This window comes from Paroedura picta, chromosome 1 (genome assembly GCF_049243985.1).
Source record: "Paroedura picta isolate Pp20150507F chromosome 1, Ppicta_v3.0, whole genome shotgun sequence".
NCBI classification, from domain to species: domain Eukaryota; kingdom Metazoa; phylum Chordata; class Lepidosauria; order Squamata; family Gekkonidae; genus Paroedura; species Paroedura picta.
Window position 1 is genome coordinate 199,907,129 of NC_135369.1, and position 20,752 is coordinate 199,927,880.

The window sequence follows — 20,752 nt, forward strand, 5'->3', positions numbered from 1 at the left end:
ATGACTAACTTTAACCCTAAGCAGCTGGAAATGGCCTTGTTATTATTATTTTTTTCAAAATAATATTTCCATTAAGGTATTTTCCTTTATTGTTCCAGCATATGACCCTTCCATTCAAAAAACTAAAGGTAAAGGTAAAGGTCTCCCCTGTGCAAGGACCGAGTCATGTCTGACCATTGGGGTGACGCCCTCTAGCGTTTTCATGGCAGACGGGGTGGTTTGCCAGTGCCTTCCCCAGTCATTACCGTTTACCCCCCAGCAAGCTGGGTACTCATTTTACCGACCTCGGAAGGATGGAAGGCTGAGTCAACCTTGAGCCGGCTGCTGGGATTGAACCCCCAGCCTCATGGGCAAAGCTTTCAGACGGCTGCCTTACCACTCTGCGCCAAAAACTAACTCTGATTTAAATGAAAGAATCCCTGAATATAACCAGACGAGTCCTCCTGATTGTAAGTTATGATAAGAGAAATTGCTTTTGCTGTAGAAGAAATGCGATGCCAGCGGCGCCAAACATACCCCAGTATGCTGGGTCTCATGTGCAAGAAGCAGGGTAGTAGCCAGTTCTGCCATCTGTACTACAGCAGGCCAGCAGCCAGTGCTGTGGATGATCTAGATCTCCAGGGAATAAGACTTAGCAGCAGATGAGTAATCTGTTTGGCTGATTTTTGTTTCAAAGATTGATTTTTTTGAACTGCCAAAGTAGCTGCTTTGCTGCCAGTTTGTTTGTTTCTGCCAAATATCTATGCTAGCGTAAGAATTTTTTTTAAAAACCCAGTGAAAGAAACTCGGAAGATTAATGGGAAATACATTGCTAACTGTAAAGGCACAGAGTTTTTATTTTAAAAGTTGTACAAAATTATGTAGCGTAAGTTAATATTCTTGATGTTAACCATAGAGATTCCGTTGAGGATAGATGAATCTCTCTCTTTTTATCGGGATGCTAAACTGAGCCAAGCTGTGATGGACATTGTCCAGAACGGGAAGTCTTTCATTCCTCAGATTTGTCTTGGATGGTTCAGTAGACGGCAAGCCTCCCTCGGCCCTGGCAGTGATTTAATACAGGCAGCTGTTCTGGAGTCTTGAGCAGGAAATCGCTATGGTTTGCTGTGAAAGCACAGGGTGTATAAAGAAAATGGGACTCACTTCAAAAAAGAGGCAGACAAAATTGAGAGGGAGCAGAAGAGAGCGACGAAAATGATCCGGAGCCTGGAGACCAAGCACTACGAGGAACGGCTGGAGGACTTGGGAAGGCTCAGCCTGGAGCAGAAGAGGTTTAGAGGGGACAGGATGGCTCATGAAGTATTTGAAAGGCTGTCACTTGGAGGAGGGTGGGGAGTGGATCCTGTTGGCAATAGATAGGGCCCCCAATAATGGGTTTAAACTATGTATAGGACAATACTGACTAGATATCAGGGGAAAAAATCATAGAGTAGTTCAGCAGTGGGATCTGCCTAGGGCAGGGGTAGTCAAACTGCGGCCCTCCAGATGTCCATGGACTACAATTCCCAGGAGCCCCTTGCCAGCAAATGCTGGCAGGGGCTCCTGGGAATTGTAGTCCATGGACATCTGGAGGGCCGCAGTTTGACTACCCCTGCCCTAGGGGGTGGTGAGTTCCCCCTCATTTAAGCAGCAGCTGGACAGATACTTACCCTGGATGCTTTAGGCTGATCCTTCACTGAGCAGGGGGTTGGACTTTATGACCCCTTCTAACTGTGATCCTGTGACTCCATTCATATACAAGAGTGGAGATTCTTTTCATTTTTTTCCCTGCAAAGAGATGGAACAAAGAGCTATGGAAACTTTGAAAGTGGCTAATTCTCATTAGCTTAGTGAGATTATATCCTAAAGTTGGCTCTGAAACTTTTTAAGTGGTTTCTGATGGTAAATCACAAAAGCTTCATTGGTCACAGGGTGAAGTCAATGTGGATCCAGGCAATATTTAATTGGTAGCTCCATGAAAAAAACATATGCATCAATATTTCAGCTATTGATATCGACGAGCCAGAGACATTTAGTTTTTGCCAAAATGAATGTTTTTTTTAAAATCTCGGAACAGCCTTGTGTGTTTTCCAGTTAATATTTCCAGTAAGTAGGCTTCAGTGAAGAAAATCTCTTTATTCAGGAACAAGTGAAACATAACTATTCCTATTCCTTGCTAAGACTAAAACATGCCTACACAGGCTATACACTTTATAGAGATGAATAGAATATGTGGTATGGATTCATACATTCTACTTCGTAACTTTATATGCAGAAGCGTAGTTTTGGTTTTATTTGTTTAGGGCTGCATTATATTATTATTTATTATTAAGCTAATATACCTCTTGCTTTTTTGAGTGGGTTCTGGGCATTTGATAATCATCAAAGGAAAACATCCACTCTAGTATTTACAATTAAAACATCACAGTTAATAACAAAACAAGGTTTAACTAGCCTCAGGCCAGGGACTACTAGTAGGTTCCCATTTCGGGAATGCAATTCCCTTCCGAGAATATAATCAAAGAGGTGGTCTCCCAAATATGAGGGTCTCAGATAATTAAGGTCTTTAAGCTTGAATGCACCGGCTTCTCCACCAGCAACCAGTGCATATGTGCACGATGATAATTTTTTGTTAGTAGCATTGCTGCTTCATTCAGGACCAGTTGAAGCTTCTGGAACTGGCCCTGTGCAGAGTGTGTTGCAATAGTCATCCCTTGTGGTGCAACAGCAAGCAGGTGGATAAGCAGGTCGTGATCGACCATGCTGAACACTGTTGATAGGTCTAACAGAACCGGCAATGTTGGCCTTCCCCAACTGAACTGTCTCCAGAGTTCATCTGTGAGGGCAAGCGACACCATCTCTGTCCCCTGGCCCCTGGAAGCCTGATTAGAATGGATCAAGAACTGGTGTTTTATCCAGGAATGTGCTCAGCTGTTCAGAAACCTCTCTCTCAAGTACATTACCCAGATACGCTAACTGTGAAACTGGGTAGTAATTGGCTGGATCCATTGGGTTCAAAGATATCTTTTTCAAGACTGGCCTCACCACTCCTTCCTTGAGTTCCACTGGGGAAGTTCCTGAAAACCAGAGAGTAGTTGACAGTTTCCAAGAGGGGTTCACAGAGCCTCTCTTGGTTAGCCTTCATTAACCAGGAGGGGCTCAGACCAATGGAGTAAGTGGTGGGTCTCACAGCTCCCATTAACCTGTCCACATCATCCACAGAGAACCACCAAAATAACTTCTCCGTCTGCCATGGGCAAAGTAATGATATAGTTAAGAAACTACAGAGGGGAGTGAGGAGAAATGTGTGTGTGTGTGTGGGGGGGAGGTGATACACTCCAGCCATTGCTTCATTGTGGTTCCTCCAGAGGAACTGGTTGGCCATGGTGTGAGATGGGAAGCTGGACGAGATGGACCAGCAGGGCCCTTCTTATGTGCTTATGTCTTCTCAGTTGGCTTGTCCAAAGGGATGAATGTGGTCTGTGGTCAATTTCCTGGAATTTAGGAGACTTCATAACAGGTCCTTGGTCACAGATTGAGAACAGTTTGAGTACCTGTGGACCAACTACCCAACCAGCTAGTTAGGAGTCCCTCAATGAAGGGAATGCAGTGTTTTCTTGCAGGGAGGTAGACATGGTGTTTATTATTTGTTCCTTGTTGCTTGATGTCCTGTCAACCAGAGTGCTGAAAGCTCGGTGTCATCCATTTGTCAGCAGCTAGAAAATAGCATTTGTCTTCATGCCATGCCTTGTGTTGTGCCTTGACATGCAATTTCAGATTATTCTTTTTTTAAAGGCAGGTGAGATATCTGGAGAGCTAATTGTTTGTTAGGGGACAAAGTTGCTTTAATAGTTCAACCAAGGGAGGTCTGTATCTCTCTCTCTCACTCACTTTTTAAACTTAACCAATCCATGGTAACTTCCTTCAAGGTCAAGTTATCTCACTGTCTCCTAGCTTGCATATCAATTCTCAGCAGAGCTTGAAAGGTAATCTTTCAAGTCAACAAGGATTGTGCAATGTATTGACAGTGTTTCAGAGTAGTTATCTACTGGAGAAGGCAAATGAGCTTGGGGATCAATACCTTATGAGCCATTTATCTTTGGGGGTGGGGGATCAACTTTTGCTGTCTGGCTTCGTGGAACTTCATGGAATTTCATGGAATGCTAGGTGTTTTTCCACCTTCACCAGGCAAGGCTACTAGCACCATAAAAAGGTAAAGGTAAAGATATCCCCTGTGCAAGCACTGGGTCATGTCTGACCCTTGGGGTGATGCCCTCTAGCATTTTCATGGCAGATTCAATACGCGGTGGTTTGCCAGTGCCTTCCCCAGTCATTACCGTTAACCCCCCCAGCAAGCAAGCTGGGTACTCATTTTACCGACCTCGGAAGGATGGAAGGCTGAGTCAACCTTGAGCCGGCTGCTAGGATTGAACTCCCAGCCTCATGGGCAGAGCTTTCAGACTGCATGTCTGCTGCCTTACCACCCTGCACCACAAGAGGCTCTACTAGCACCATGCCTGTCCTCAAACTGCTTAGCCACAGTCATCCATGCAACGGTCACCTCCAGATTGGACTTCTGTAACAAGGGCCTGCCCTCGTCTCTGACCCAGAAATTGCAGCTGGTGCAAATGCAGCTGCTAGAGTCTGCACAGGAACATCTTGGAAAGCCCATATCCAGGCGGTGCTGAGGCAGCTTCATTGGCTGCCAGTTGCTGCCGGGATCAGGTTCAAGGTTTTGATTTTAACCTCTAAGGCCATCCAAGGTCTGGGTCCCACATATTTATGGGACTGCCTATCTTATACCTCCTGCAGGGTGCTTCACTCTGTGGGTGCTAATCTATTGGAGGTCACTGGCCTGAGCGAGGTACGCCAGGCCTCGACCAGGCCCAGGGCCTTTTTGGTCCTGGCCTTGACCTGGTGAAATGAGCTCCCGGGAGAACTGGGGACACTGATGGAGCTGTCACAGTTCTGCAGGGCCTGTAAAATGGAGCTCTTCCGCCAGGTCCTTGGCTGAGGCCAGGGCAAGTTGAATCTGAGTTCCTCCGTGAAGTCACATCATCAGGCTCTCTGTATTTCCCGAGGCACCAGTCCAAAGACTGTGGAACGGGAGGTAGAAGAAGAAGAAGAAGAAGAGTTGGTTCTTATATGCCGCTTCTCCCTACCCGAAGGAGGCTCAAAGCGGCTTACATTCGCCTTCCCCTTCCTCTCCCCACAACAGACACCCTGTAGGGTGGGTGAGGCTGAGAGAGCCCTGATATCACTGCTCGGGCAGAACAGTTTTATCAGTGCCGTGGTGAGCCCAAAGCCACCCAGCTGGTTGCATGTGGGGGAGTGCAGAATCGAACCCGGCATGCCAGATTAGAAGTCTGCACTCCTAACCACTACACCGAACTGGCTAGGGTGCTGTTGCTGCTATGGTGGGTTAATTGATTTATCTTAAGAGATTTGAAGGGGATTTTATTGTGGGTTTTATCTGGATTGTTACCCGCCACGAGCCACTGTGTGGAAGTGGCAGGCTATAAATGAAATGAATGAATGAGTAAATAATATCTGTCAAATAAACCAAACTTTTAATATGTATACCGATTAAAATAATTAGCCACCTTTTTCTTGATGAACCTCCTTGTCTTTTTAAAGAGGTTTGTCACACAAACCATTTCAGATGTTCTTACTGGGATGGATTTTAAAGCATCAGCTATGTTAATATGAACAACAGGAGTTAAATTTAGGATTGCCAGCTATGGGCTGGGAAATACCTAGGTTTTCGGGGGGGGGGGGTGCATGAGGAGGGGGGGATTTGGAGAGAGCAAGGTCAAACATATTGGGTGGGCCTGCAGACAGGCTACCCCTTGACTATTATGCACGGATGGTTCCTGCCTCTAAACATGTTTTGGATTTAAGCATTTTAAAAATATGGAGCTTTAAATAGTGAGTTTGTGTTTTAAAATTTCACCTGAGCTTATTTTTATGTATGCATTTATTGGATTTGCATCCTACCAGCATGGTCCAATGTCCTTCAGGTTAGCTCATGGCTTATTTATAATGTTCGGAATGATTCATGGCCTATCCATCATTTTAGATGAAACATTTGAGCTAAACATTGATTTTTTTTTTTGAAAGAAGGAACTCTGAATGTGGTGCTTCACAAAAAGAATACTTGGCTTTTGCTTAAAACATAGTGATGGAAGTTTATTTGGGAACTTTTAACTAGCTGTGGTTAATACCAAATGATTATGTTTTATCCATGGCTGCTCCTTCGGCAAGAGGGGGGAAAAGAAATGTGCTTATCAAACCGATTGTATACAATACTGCTTAAAACTGCTGAGATTGGCCGGCTAGATCACAGGCTGTAATACGGTGTCAGCTGTTAGAGCTTGAAAAAATCAATTATATTGTTAAAGGACTCCTTGATTCTCTGCCACAAATAATTCCAGGCTTGAGATATGGCGCTGACTCTGGCCCGTATAACAAGCTTTCATCTCAAGAGCAAAAAATCCAATCTTATGTCGCTTTGGTTGTGGACCGAGATGGGAGAAACAACTTTTGGCCCTTCTTGCAAAGCTAGCAATTATCCAGCCTTTTAAATCCATAACTTTATTTTCTTTTAAAGAGTAAGGGGGAAAGTGCATGTCTGCTTTATAAAGATTACATGATTTCTGACTCTCTCAATCAGGGGTAGTCCAACTGCGGCCCTCCAGATGTCCATGGACTACAACTCCCATGAGCCCCTGCCAGCATTTGCTATCCATGTTATCCATGAACATCTGGAGGGCCGCAGTTTGACTACCCCTGCCTCATGTTTGATTTTTGGATACATGCACAGGATTCTTGTATAGTGAGAGTTGAAAAACTATGCCCAAGGGTACAGTTCTTGTACACACCTAGTTAATGGTTCTTCATTTCAGTGGGGAATGACTCCTGTGACTGTGTGCCACATTTCAGCAGAGTACATGCACTGAAATCTCCAAATAAATATCTGCAGAAGCCCAGATGTTGCAATGAATTAATTTTCAACTTGGGACCGTGAAATCTTCCCTAAATTAGGTTTGCTCCTGAATGTGTAGAAATGAGAAGGCTTAAATAGATAAGATAAGATACATTTATTTGTATATAGCCATAGGCCTTTACAAAATATAAAATACAAATTTACAGAAGGCTTAAATAAATCAGTGCAGACCAGAGCATTCCTCTTCACAAACATCACCCAGGTCCGAGAATTCTGACTGCATTTCCTTGGAGTAAGATTTTTGCAGCCACACATGGGTGGCGCTCCTAGAATTGCAAATACGTTGTGTCTGGGCTTGATCTGATATTTTGGGCTTGATATGTTCAGCTGAGACTCACGGGTAGCTGAATCATGTTCCGATTCCTTGTGAGAAAGTCAGTCTTTTGCTATGTATTTGTAAAATGGCATAAAATGTATGGTGACATTAGCAAGGAGAAGCAGGGGTGATTTGCCATTCCCTTCCTCTCCAGAGTCTTCCTTTGGGGTCTCCCATTCAAATACTAACTTAATAAGCAACCCCAGCAAGGGCTTTGTCAACATCCCTCTTCAATTGGGGTGCCCAAAACTGAACACAGTACTCCAAGTGAGGCCGAACCAGAGCAGAATAAGAGGCTAAAAAGTCTGCATGATTTCCTTCTGTAGGGAACTCGTGTGGGCTGGTCTTCCTGGTGACCCCCGAGGCATTTGAACTTACTGTGGATGGCTGGACTTTAGCTTAATTGCTGTTTGTAACTAGGATGTCTAAAGAGACGACTAATCCCTTTTCAAGTTTCACCACTTTGATTCTTGGGGAAAATACCTTAGATCAGGGGTGGGCAAACTGTGGCCCTCCAGATGTCCATGGACTACATTTCCCATGAGCCCCTGCCAGCGAATGCTGGCAGGGGCTCATGGGAATTGTAGTCCATGGACATCTGGAGGGCCACAGTTTGCCCGCCCGTGCCTTAGAGGCGTCCTTCAGATGTCCAGGTCTGTAGTTAAATGGCATTAACATTCAGATCTTGTCATCTGAATGAAATGATGTTGCTGAATGCTGCTGCTGGAGGGAGGGGAGATGTGACGCCATAAATATTTGGTATTCTTTTTTGCCTCTTTCTAAACGTCTCTTTTCTAAAGGGGTTCTTCCAAGTATTCTTGTCCCTATTAGTCTGACTTAAATCCTTTTCCTTTGAGTTCTTCACAATGAGACTTCATGAGCAACTGCAGCCAAGCTGCAGGCATTTTAGCTGCAATAGCTTTCAAAATCAGGATGGGCTCTTCTTCGCACCAGGTCCATTTATTAGCTGTTGGGTACATATAATCAATCTTGTGGCATGGCTCTTAAGCAGGCAAACTGGGTGGCATTGCCATAGGAAAGAGAGGGAGTCCAGGGCCACCAAATCAGTTGGTCATCCAACACCTCTTCCGCACAAGTGCAAAAGACAGAATTCTGTATCTTGAAATGAAGAAATAGCAACAGATTTTATTTTTCCCCATTTAGAGACCACCTTTCTCTCCATTGGGGGCCCAAAGAATCTTACGTCATCCCGGTACAAGGGGACTGCCTTTGCCTTGACTTCAGATGGTGTCCTGTAGCTAAATTGGATGTGTTATGCGGTGTTCTCATGAAGCAAAGCAACAGATGAGGGCTATACTTCTTGCCCCTTATACCATTTCAGCTGTGTGATGTCACCATGGGGCTGATATGAGATTTCGCTCTATAGCAGGGGTAGCCAAACTGTGGTGGCTCTTCAGATGTCCACGGACTACAATTCCTAGGAGTCCTGCTGGCAAGTGGTCACGGGAATTGCAGTTCATGGACATCTGAAGAGCCACAGTTTGTCCCTGTGTCTCCCCCCCCTCCCCAGTTCTATGGCAATGCCTGGAGCTGACAAAGTTAAAACAGAATGCTTGTTGGGGTGTAGAGTTGACTTACATGAAACTTTTCGAATTGTCCGTGAAAGCCTCAGTTTTGAGCTAAAAATGTTTGGCAGCCCAAACAGGATGGAAAAGGAGCTATGACATTCCTTAATTATTGTATTCCTTTATTTATTCCTCATTTTTATTAATAAAAAAGTTGATCTTTTAATGAAAGTGAATATGTAGATCTCATGGAGCACTCTAACCTCTTGTTTTTGAACAGTCACATGCAAGTAAAGCCTTGCTTGGGTAGAAAACTTGCATAAGTACATAAGAAAAGACCTTCTGGGTCAGACCAATAGCCCATCTAGTCCAGCAACCTGCCTCACAAAATGGCCAGCTAAAGGGCACAGAGACCAAGCCTGCTAAGGATATAAGAAGAGCATTGCTGGATCAGACTGGTGGTCCATCAAGTCCAGTATTCTGTCTCACACAGTGGCCAACCAGTTCCTTTGGACAAAGAAAAACAGGGTACAGACCCTCAGGGGAGGGCAGGATATAAATACAAAATAAATAAATAAATATTGCCTTCTGGTTCTGGCATTCAGAGGATTAGTGCCTCAGGATGTAGAGGTTCCCCTCAGCCATTATGGCAATTTGTATTGATAGACTTATCCTTAATAAATGCACGTTTGCCCCAACAAGGCAAATAGTGACAAATTGGGACTTTTCCACATGGGGTGCCAGGCCTTGACCCCAGGCCATGTCCCCACCACCAATCAGCTGGCCAGTGGGGGGGGCTTTATCAGCCTAGCCATGCATTTCAGCCATGCCACCAGGAGGAGAAAGAACCGCTGGCCAGCATTGCTGGCAACATGGCAGTGTCTCTGCTGCTGCACACCACAAGCGATGTTATCACATAGGTGGTGAGGCCCCGGTATTTGGGGCAAAACTACCATAAAACAGCTTTTACCATAGATTAGTTGCTCAGGTAGCAGAGCATCTTAGGGTTGGGCACCTGCGTATGTGCGTTGACTGCCATGCCGGCGCCTCCTCTCCCCTCTCCCCCCTCCCCACGCCGCAGCGCTGGCTGCTTCGGGTGGGAATGGCTGCTTTGGACACCCAAGTGCTCAACCCTAATCACCATATTACCCGTGATGTGAAGACATCACTTCTGGAAATGATGTTGCCGTGTTTCCAGAAACTTGGCTGAAATGCTGCCATTAAGTACCTCCTGCTGGTTGACAGCCTACTTTTTGGCTCAAGAATGGGAAGAAAAGCTGGATTCAGTGCTCCTGTGCTACAGTCCTAAGCAGATCCAGGCCTCCTTGTGCATGAACTCTGTTCTTGGAACTCCAGCATTATTTAGATGAGCCTCCTTATCTTGATAAAGAACTCCCTGTCATATTTGATCACTGGACAAATATCTGCTTTGGAATTTTTTTCTAAAAGATCGTTATGTTCCCCCACCCACACAAAAATAATCAGTAGAGAATAAAGTCCACAAATGTTTGTTTCAAAGACTGCAATTAAGTTGTGGTAATGAGATCCCAGTAGGATGGAGGCAAATTCCCCCCCCTTTTTTTTTTTTGACACACTGTGTATTAGGACATCATTTCTGTAGGGATGGAATTTATAATGAAGATCAGAGTAACAATCGCAGTGTTTTTCTTCGTGCACCTGGGAGTATATCCTAATGTGCAATGCAAATTAATTCAGAGCTTTCTGACCTCGCTTTTGCTGTTTGCAGTTAAAAGCTTTGTTTCTCTCTTTGTGTTGGGGGGGGGAGGGGAATAGTAAACATTTTCAGTTATCTAATTTAATGGGTTACAACCTGAAGTTTCCAAATGCAATGCCGGAAAGTGAAGGATCTGTGTATGGAATGCCATAATTTAGCTACGGCAGAAGTAGAGCTGTCTCCCATTATTTGCTGGATTCTATGGGGTCCTTTCCAGTTTGATTTATGGGGATGGTGCAGAGATCTGCAAGGTGCAGATTGGAGGGAAGTTTTGAGTTGGAGCCAAAGGTGCATTTCTGGTAACAGAGGAATTATCCATTCATGGTTGGGGCTCTCTTTGTGTCAAACTAAACAGAAGCCCCGTGGCATCTTAAATGTGAACAAAATTCGTTTTGTGAGTCAGAGGCCAATTCATCTGCTGTTCAAAGGGTACATCTGAAGCAGATCTAAGACTCAACATGACCATATCTGTGGGTACTTAAATCCAGAGAGTGGAGCCATGAATAGACAAGACAGATCTTTCTGATGGTGGACAGTGCTTTATAATTGTAGTGAGCTTATGGTGACCTCAGAGGATGTTCAAGGCAAGAGACTTTCAGAGGTGGTTTGCCATTGCCTACCCCTGCATAACAACCCTGGTATTCCTTGAAGACTCCCATTTGAATACTAACCAGGGCTGACCTTGCTTATGCTCTGAGATCTAATGAAATTGATCTTTCTAGATGAAAACTCTCTAGTTTGCAGAAAAATCTGATTTAAAAATGCACTGTGGAGTAAAACCTCCTAATAATAGAAATAGCCTCTGTAGCTTTAAGAAGTTAACGTTCTCAGTGTCCGTTGCTAGACAACCACAACAGTATTGCCAACCTTCAGGCCTTGATTTCTGCCAGTTAGAGGCAGGAAGGAGGGAGAATCTGTTTTGGCTTCTGAGGAAGGATTCACAAGGTCAAGCCCACCAACAACCACCAGACAACTTGCTACCACCTGATGGCCTGTCTCACCAAGGCCTGGCTGCCTGGTACAGTTCATGAAAGCCAGTAGGGTTAGAGCAGGTGTTACACAAGAGCTCCTCAGGGGTTATGTGGCCTTTCCCAGATTTTTGCATGGCTGCTGACCTCACTAGATGCCATTGGAGCCCACTTCCCTTGTTGCTGTGCAGGCCTAGTCTCTTTCTCCACAGTGGCCAATTGATGTATCGGCTGGTTCCCACATCTTACTTCCGTGCCCGTTATTCAGAAGGGGCATGGCACCACTTCTACGGCTCCCTGAAGCCTGAAAAATATTTCAGGGGTTCCTCCATGGTCCAAAGGTTGGAAAAGGCTGGTTAGAGTTTCAAGCTAGGATTTGGAAGGCCTCGGTTTGAATCTGCCCTCTGGCTTGGGAGCACATTGGGTGGTTTAGGGCCAGTCACACACTCAGCATAACCAGCCTCACAGGGTTGTTGTAAGGATATAATGGAAGAGAAGGGAATGATGTCAACCTCTTTGGATCTTTATGGCAGAGCAAGGCAAGGTGTAAATGAAGCATAACAATAAAAGATGGGAGGCAGATAAGGGGTTGGGTGTCTAGTGGGTGGGAAGGAAAAAATGGAGCATGGGAAAGTGAGGCTATAGGTGCTGCCAGGAGGAGAGAAAGTGGGAATGGAGTGGGGGAGGGAGACACCAGGGAAAGTGAGTTGCTCCCCCAAGTCTTTGCAGGTTCCCACTGTGTGGCTGGGCCTTGTGGTGCAACAGGAGCTTGTTCGCTGAGGGCCCCAGATGATGAGTTTGTGAAAGAAGCTTTTCCAGCAGTCTTTTACTCTCATACGTACATCTTCCGTTATCTATTTAAGAAGAGGTAAAGTAAAGATTGACTGGTCAAGTGCCCAGGTTTCAATTGTACTGCTGGCTGTAGAGAACGTGTTACTCGAAACACGGGAGGTGTAAGGGGGATACGGTTTTGTAAGAACAGCTGGTTCTGTTAGAACTAGTCCTGCCCAACTGATCTCGTCAGTGGGGTACCTTTTATGCCTGGTGTATATGTGGATCAACAAAGAAATTCTGCAGTTAGTTTCTTACACTCCTCATTAAGATTGGTCAGTTTAAGGTGCTTTCACACATGCTAACTAATGCCATTTCAGTCCACTCCCATGATGGCTTTGAAGTGGACTTTGCTGTTTCCCACAGGGAAATCTGGGTGTAAACTGCACGGAGCTTTTATTCCAACCCCAGGTCGATTCAGTCCCTGCCCTCTACACAGAATGCGATTTCCATTTTGATTTTGGCCGATTTAAATTTTCCTTCTGCAGCAAGAAGGATTGATCCGGAGTGACCCTGCCTTTATTGTGCGATATCTTAGAGTGCTTTTAACCCTCAATATTTTTCAAATCTGGATTGGGAAAGCAAGCTCCGTGGTAGAGAACCTCTGATAGGCCACACCTGGTCATGTGACAAGCTTGCCTTAAAGGAGAAGCCCCTAATTTCTCTCAACTTCTGTCAGTCCTGGATTTTTTCTCTGCCTTTTTCGATCCTCCCCCCCCCCCAAGAAAATAAAGAGGCTCCCTGCTTGGCTCCTCTCTCCCCCCCCCTTCAAGAAAAGAAAGAAAGAGGCTTGGCTCTCCCCCCCCCTCTCTTCTGAGTTTTCCTAACCAGGTGCAGAAGACTTTCCTGTTTCAATGGGGAGGGGTGGGGAGAAGAGGAAGACTGGAGTTCAAAGCGATCGGGATTCAACAGGATTGACAATGGAATAAACAAAGTAAGTGCAGACTCTGCCCTGGTTGCCAAGTGCATGGAAAGAGCTTTATTCTGTGAGTGTAGAAGTGCCTTTAAATTCTAATATTTTCTGGAATGGTTAACCGTCACAGTGAATATTTCAACTCTTTTTAGGGGCAATATAGGAAATGTTTCACATTTTAAAAAATTACTTGGGAAGAGTATTTATTCTGCGCTGCATAAATTTAACACAGGTTGTCACATTCAGAAGACATTAGAGGGGCTGCGAAAGGAGACTTTTGAGGCTGAGGCTGATGACTAATGAAATGTTGGCTTCCAAATCTTGGACCGGCTTCAGTCCCTAATGGATGGTGATCTCTATTGAGGTCTGGTCATAAAATGCAATCTGTCAATTAAAACCTGTCTCGAAGAGGCCCAAGAAACCTATAAATCTGTCTTTGCCTTACAAAGCATTGGGCCAGCTTTGACCAGAGCTCCTGAGTATAATTCGTATTTGTCTTTGCATCTCTCCTGCAACATATCCATTATTTCAAAGGGCAGGAACCTGTCCTACAGCAAAAAGAAAGAAAAGTAGGTTATGCTTGCTTCACTTTATCACAATCATGGCCATTCTAGGGGTATTCATTGGAAACGCAATCCTACAGGATTCTTCAATCTCTGTTCAGTAAACTCACTAAGCTTTGGATCAATACATAATAAATGAAACTCCAGGAGTAGCATAAGAAGCAATCCTGTTAGACACTCTTGTATTATATGGGGCTCACATTCATAAGAGCAGCACATTGGTGTGTCTGCCAGGGATGCATGCAGGAGAAAATAATGCAAGATATGATTCTAGGAGGTGAGTAGGATTGCGGATATTTGGTGCAAGGCCTTTTTGTGATATTCATCTTCCTCTTCTCTCACACCAAATCACCACATTTCTTTTTGAAATCCTGGAAGCTTAAAGAGCAGCTGAGGAGAAGGGCTTTCTGGGAGGGAAGACCTCAGAAGGGATCAGCTGTCTGAGAAGACAGCGTATCCTCAGGGGTAGTCAAACTGCGGCCCTCCAGATGTCCATGGACTACAATCCTCGTGAGCCCCTGCCAGCAAACGCTGGCAGGGGCTCATGGGGATTGTAGTCCATGGACATCTGGAGGGCCGCAGTTTGACTACCTCTGTTCTAGAACAACGGCCTGTAGCATAGGTGCTGTGAGCCTCGGTACAGATGCTACCTCCTCTGCCATTGGGGAAAATCTGCTGCTGGCACGATGCTGGGGCAGAATTCCAGCTAAGGTTGCCAGGTCCTCCTTGGCCACCAGTGGGGGGTGAGGGGTAGGGAAGCCACCTCCACATTGGGAAGCTCTTGGAATGGGGCCTTCATGGAATACCCCCCCCCCTCCACACCAAAGCATCAATTTTCTGCAGGGGAACTGATCTCTGTAGTCTGGAGATGAGCTATAATTCTGGAGGATCCCCAGGTCCCACCTGGAGGTTGGCATCCCTACTGCCTGATATTTGATGGAGTTCTGACTCTCAAAGATTCATCCCCCCCCCCAAAAAAAAACACACACACACAGGTTAGTCTCTAAGTTGCTGCTGGACTCTGATTTTTATTTGTATAAAACTCACCTCCCAAGAAAGCCCGTTCCACTGGAAAACCAGTCAGGATCTTCTTCCGGGTGTTTAGATGGAATTTCTTTTGCATTAATTTCATCCCATTGGATCTGGTCCGTCCCTCTGGGGCAAGAGAGACCAACTCTGCTCCATCCTCCATATGGCACCCTTTTAAATACTTGAAGATGGTTATCAGATCCCCTCTCAGTTGTCTCCTCTCCAAGCTAAACAGACCAAGCTCCCACAACCTTTCTTCATATGTCTTGGTCTCCAAACCCTTCACCATCTTTGTCCTGTGGACACACTCCAGAGAAGAAGAAGAGTTGGTTCTTATATGCTGCTTTTCTTTCCCCGAAGGAGTCACAAAGCGGCTTACAGTCACCTTCCCTTTCCTCTCCCCACAACAGACACCCTGTGGGGTGGGTGAGGCTGAGAGAGCCCTGGTATTACTGAAGAAGAAGAAGAGTTGGTTCTTATATGCCACTTTTCTTTCCCTGAAGGAGTCTCAAAGCGGCTTACAGTCGCCTTCCCTTTCCTCTCCCCACAACAGACACCCTGTGTGGTGGGTGAGGCTGAGAGAGTCCTGAGATTACTGAAGAACAAGATGAGTTGGTTCTTATATGCCACCTTTCTCTATCTGAAGGAGTCTCAAAGCGGCTTACAGTCACCTTCCCTTTCCTCTCCCCACAACAGACACCCTGTGGGGTGGGTGAGGCTGAGAGAGCCCTGGTATTACTGAAGAACAAGATGAGTTGGTTCTTATATGCCACCTTTCTCTATCTGAAGGAGTCTCAAAGCGGCTTACAGTCAACTTCCCTTTCCTCTCCCCACAACAGACACCCTGTGAGGGAGGTGAGGCTGAGAGAGCCCTGAGATTACCAAAGAAGAAGAGTTGGTTCTTATATGCCGCTTTTCCCTACCCGAAGGAGGCTCAAAGCGGCTTACAGTCGCCTTCCCATTCCTCTCCCCACAACAGACACCCTGTGGGGTGGGTGAGGCTGAGAGAGCCCTGATATCACTGCTCGGCCAGAACAGTTTTATCAGTGCCGTGGCGAGCCCAAGGTCACCCAGCCGGCTGCATGTGGGGGAGTGCAGAATCGAAGTCTGCACTCCTAACCACTACACCAAACTTTTTCCATTGCCTTAAACCAGGGGTAGTCAAACTGCGGCCCTCCAGATATCCATGGACTACAATTCCCATGATCCTCTGCTGGCAGGGGTTCATGGGAATTGTAGTCCATGAAAATCTGGAGGGCCGCAGTTTGACTACCCTTGCCTTAAACAAATACATTAATTAAGTCAATCATCAGTCAGAAGTGAAATTATTCCAGAGGGACAGGGATCAGAAAAGCCATGGGTAAAAAAACAAAAAATGCTCCCATCTTGCTTTCCTATTCCTAAATCTCTTATCTTTTTCTCGGAATCTGTCTCTTTCTTCTAAAGCAGCTGCTTCGCATAATGCAGAGAAATAATTCTCCTTATTCTCAAGTGCCATTTCCTGTCAAAATTAAAATCCTTTTGATACGCTCTTTTCAAAAATGTGCAGGAGATTAATTCCTTTGAATGAAGAAGCTGATAGTGTCTTAGCAGGAATTGGTTATGTGCCATTCTGCACTCTGTGTGCTGTCCATAGCCCACCATCTCCTGAAGTATTGAGGCTGGTGGCAAAAGCAAATGCTGCTCCTTTCTGAATTAACTCTGAACAGCAAATTCCAGCCCAGAGGGCACACATGAACACAGGAAGCGGCCTTTTGCTTCCTTTTAGTCCACCAAGGTAAATATTCTCTACTCAAACTGGCAGTGGGATTCCAGGAGTTCAAGACAAGGTCTTCCACATCACTAGCTGCCTGGTCTCTCTAACTGGAGATGTGGGATTGAATTTAGGACTTCTGCTCGCCAAGAAGCTCCTCTACCAGTGAGCCAAGATCTCTTGGACCAAGTGGTAGGCATTACCGTACTTAGAGTTTGGTGAGTGCGTAGGAGGAGAGAAGTGTCTGCAAGTTCATTCAATTCAAGGTCTAGGCTTCACATAGTTTACAAGCCAGATACTGATGACAGGCATGTTCAGGAATGGCCTCACTGTGCACTCAAAGAGAACACAAATGAAATATTTAAATTTATCTGGGGTTACTCGTATCCACAGTGGGTGTCTTTGATCAATGAGAGGTTATGGAGTGTTGTGCTCAGGGACACCATCATAATATTCACCACTATCCTTATCCAGTGTTCTTCCTCTATATATTTATGAAACAGCCTAGGGGGTGGGACGTGTCCGGTTGTCCAAGTTAGAATAGGGCCAATCAGGGTGCAGCCAGCGTTGAACTGATTGGCCCTGCCCCTGTGGCCCCCGGCCTCCGTCCCTGGACTCTATCCTCTTTGCTCTCAGACGCCTCAGTTCCTGGAGCCAGCAGGAGCTAAGGGGAGAGGCCCTGGGCAAAGGGTCGTCGTGGAGGGCCGCCTAACGAGGGCCTCTTGGCCTGCTAGGCTGGGCCTGCTGACGAGGACCTCCCGGCCTGCTGACTGCTCGTTAAGGACTGCTAAGGAGGTGACTATCTGACTGCTAAGGAGCTCTTTCCCGGCCCTGCTAACGAGCTGCCCAGCCCCCACCCACCCCACTTGATCCGGCTGTGAGCTGCTGCCCAAGGCCACCTTAAGCTGCCTGGCCAGGGGAGAGGACCCTTTCAAGGCCTGTTCTTAGGACTGGGCTTTGAAGCTAGTATGTAATAATATAAAATCCATTGCCAAGTTGATACAACAGGTATGCAGACTGATTGGGTAACCTCCCTAAATACTCCTAAGTTTTTAGTCCTCTCAGTCACAGCTGGGGAGCATGCAAAGAGCTCTGTCACATCTCCATGGAAAACACAACACTCACATTCCTGGGACAGATGGAAAGTACTTTGGTGGGCGGCACCCCAATGGCATTCCAGTCCTGCTGTTTTGCCCCATTTAAACAACAGCTCTGCACAACTGCCCAAGCCTGTTTGTATTCTTTTAGCCGTCTTCCATACATCACACGGCAAGTCAAATCTCTTGGGCCTCTCATTGGTGCCTATCAGGTGGAATTGATTGCATCCATGTTTGCAACCATTCATTCCCTAGGTTGATATTTTGTGACTGCAGGATTTGCGCGGATCTTGTCGCTGGGTGTGTGGACTTTAGTCTGGATAGGCTCATGTCAACCATGTCTCTCTGCATGGGCAACTCGCTGTTTTTGATGTTCTTTCTACATTCATGAAGAAGAGCATCCTGTCTTTGGAGGTGTGGGAGAGTGATGTGGCACAAGGTCAGCAGCCATCAGGTTGGAATGAGTTCGGTACCTCCACTGGCGGTTCTCAATGTTGCATTGAGTTGGACATCGAGATTGTGGACCAACTACAATAACTGGTCACAGCCAAAGACAGCATAAGTTAATTAGGGGGGACAGGGTCTCTTGAAGACTTTGAAAGGTTGTCCCTTAGAGGAGGGCAGGAAGTAGTTCAGGTTGGCAGCAGAGGATAGGACTTGCAATCATGGGTTTAATTTGCAGGCCGAAAGGTACCAGCTGGATATTAGGAAATCGTTGTTTTGGTCTTTTTTCAGTACAAGCAGTTCAGTAGTGGAATCGGCTACATGGGGAGGAAGCAAACTCCCCCTCACTGGCAGTCTTCAAGTAGCAGCTGGACAGACACTTACCATGGATGTTTTAGACTGAACCTGCACTGAGCAGAGGGATGGACTAGGTAGCCTCCATGGCCCCCTTCACGCTGTGTGATTCTAATATCTCTGTTCCATTGGTGATTATTTTCATGGAGTAATCATAAAGATATATGGAGCACTGTTGCAACATGACTATACATCTATGCGGGAGAAAAGAAATCCTAGAAATGTATTAAAAATGCAGTGCATTTTCATAATTGTGTTACGGATAGCATGCCCACACAAGACATGCTGAGAATATACATACATCTTAGCATTGTCAAAACAGATGCCTTGCAGATGCTAAGCTCTGCAGGAACAAGCGTTTTCCTGCCGCAGTTACAAAAAAGTGCATCTTCCTCTGACTGTGGCGATGCTTATAAATCAATCGTGTCCCACAGTTACCATAGCAAACTCGCCATTCTATAGTGCACATGACTTCAAACTTCTCGAAGGTGGGCGGCGGGAGTGGAGGGAGGAAACGTTTCTGTTGCACCAATATTATTCCGTCTTCTTTTTTAGTTGCGCGTTTTCTTTCTCTGTTGTAAAACAGAACATTTCCCCCCAGACATGGCTGGGGAAAAAGAATATGCTCGGGAAGAGCAGCTCTTCCATGCATCACAGGCCCTGGAGGCCCAGCACACCTCATGAGTCGGAGAGCAGGTTGCTGAGCTTAAGGCTGGAAGCATCAGCCCTGAGAGGGACGTTCGCATTGGCAAGATGGCGGAAGGATGAGGAGGGGGATTGGGAATCAAACTAAGGCCTCAAGGAGGCCATGCACACACTGTGCTCTCCTTCCACCCTCTCAAAATAGTGTGGAAAAGTAATCAGTTCACATAGTCATCCTGGGCCTATATTTTACACACAACAGAAAGAGCTCTGCTGCGTGGGGAGGGGCCGTGGCTCAGAGGTAGAGTATCTGCTTGTCCCAGGTTCGATCTCTGGCATCTCCAGATTAAAGGATCAAGTAGCAGGTGATGAGCCAGGCCTCCACCAAAGGCCCTGGAGAGGGGCTGCCGGTCTCAGTCGAGGGACCGGCAGCCTGATTCTGTATCTGCTCTTAGTGCCATCTTTGCTTCACATTTGGGGCATCCTTTCCTGGAAACGTCTGGTCCCTATAATTGTTGAGTTCAGAGATGTGTTGCGATGCTGGAGTAGACTCACGCAGTTCAGACTGCAGGTAACAGGGCATTGTTTTTTTAATGTCCCCGCTGTTGAAAAAAAAAATCTTAAAATGTCAAAACCATAGCAAGTGAAGGAAAATAATAGAATAATAGAATCATAGAATCATAGAGTTGGAAGGGGCCATACAGACCATCTAGTCCAACCCCCTGCTCAACGCAGGATCAGCCCAAAGCATCCTAAAGCATCCAAGAAAAGTGTGTATCCAACCTTTGCTTGAAGACAGCCAGTGAGGGGGAGCTCACCACCTCCTTAGGCAGCCTATTGCACTGCCGAACTACTCTGACTGTGAAAAACTTTTTCCTGATATCTAGCCTATATCGTTGTACTTGAAGTTTAAACCCATTACTGCGTGTCCTCTCCTCTGCAGCCAAAATGGCCGAAGGGTACTGTCTAATGAGCTCCCTTTCTGTTTCTAGAATCATATGATCCTATAGTTGGCAGAGGTCATAGAGGCCAGCTAGTCTAAAGTGACCAGAACCTAGGGAACCTAAAGCGGGACGTGCCACCACCGGAAAAGCCTCTTGGGTGACAGTCAAAGTGGACGCCACCCGCTCCTTCCCACCCAGCAGCACCCTGCCCGCTTAGGCCACAACCCCTCCACACACACACACCACCCGACGTCCACGTGGGTCATTCCAGCTGTGCAGGTGATAATACTGCCTGGCCCTGGACGACGATGCAGAGGAGGAAGTGGCAGTGCCGCTCAGCAGAGACCCTGGGGCTCTGCGGCTCATTACCTTGCCCGAGACAGCATGGCTGGCCGGTGAATGTGGGGAACGCGGAGCCCAGCGATAGAACCCTGTGCAGAACCCGCCTCCCCCCCTCCCTGACTGGCCTCAAGAACGGAGGACCTCCCTTCCCCTGAGTCAGGGTGGCAGCGGCGGCGGACTGGGAAGAGCACAACCGGGAAGGGAAGGCATGAGCAGGCAGCAGCAGAGCAGCGGGCCCTGCCCTGGAGCCCGGGGGCCTGCGTGGGGGCCTCCTGAGCCAGGCCTGTCTGCTCGGCTGCCTGCTCAGCTG

The 20,752-nt window shown here is 46.5% G+C and overlaps 1 protein-coding gene across 5 annotated transcripts in view; it reads left to right on the forward strand.

Moving 5' to 3' along the window:
* Positions 1-20,752, forward strand: part of MACROD2 (mono-ADP ribosylhydrolase 2) — a 1,296,381-nt gene that overhangs the window by 764,194 nt on the left and 511,435 nt on the right. The window lies entirely within an intron of this gene.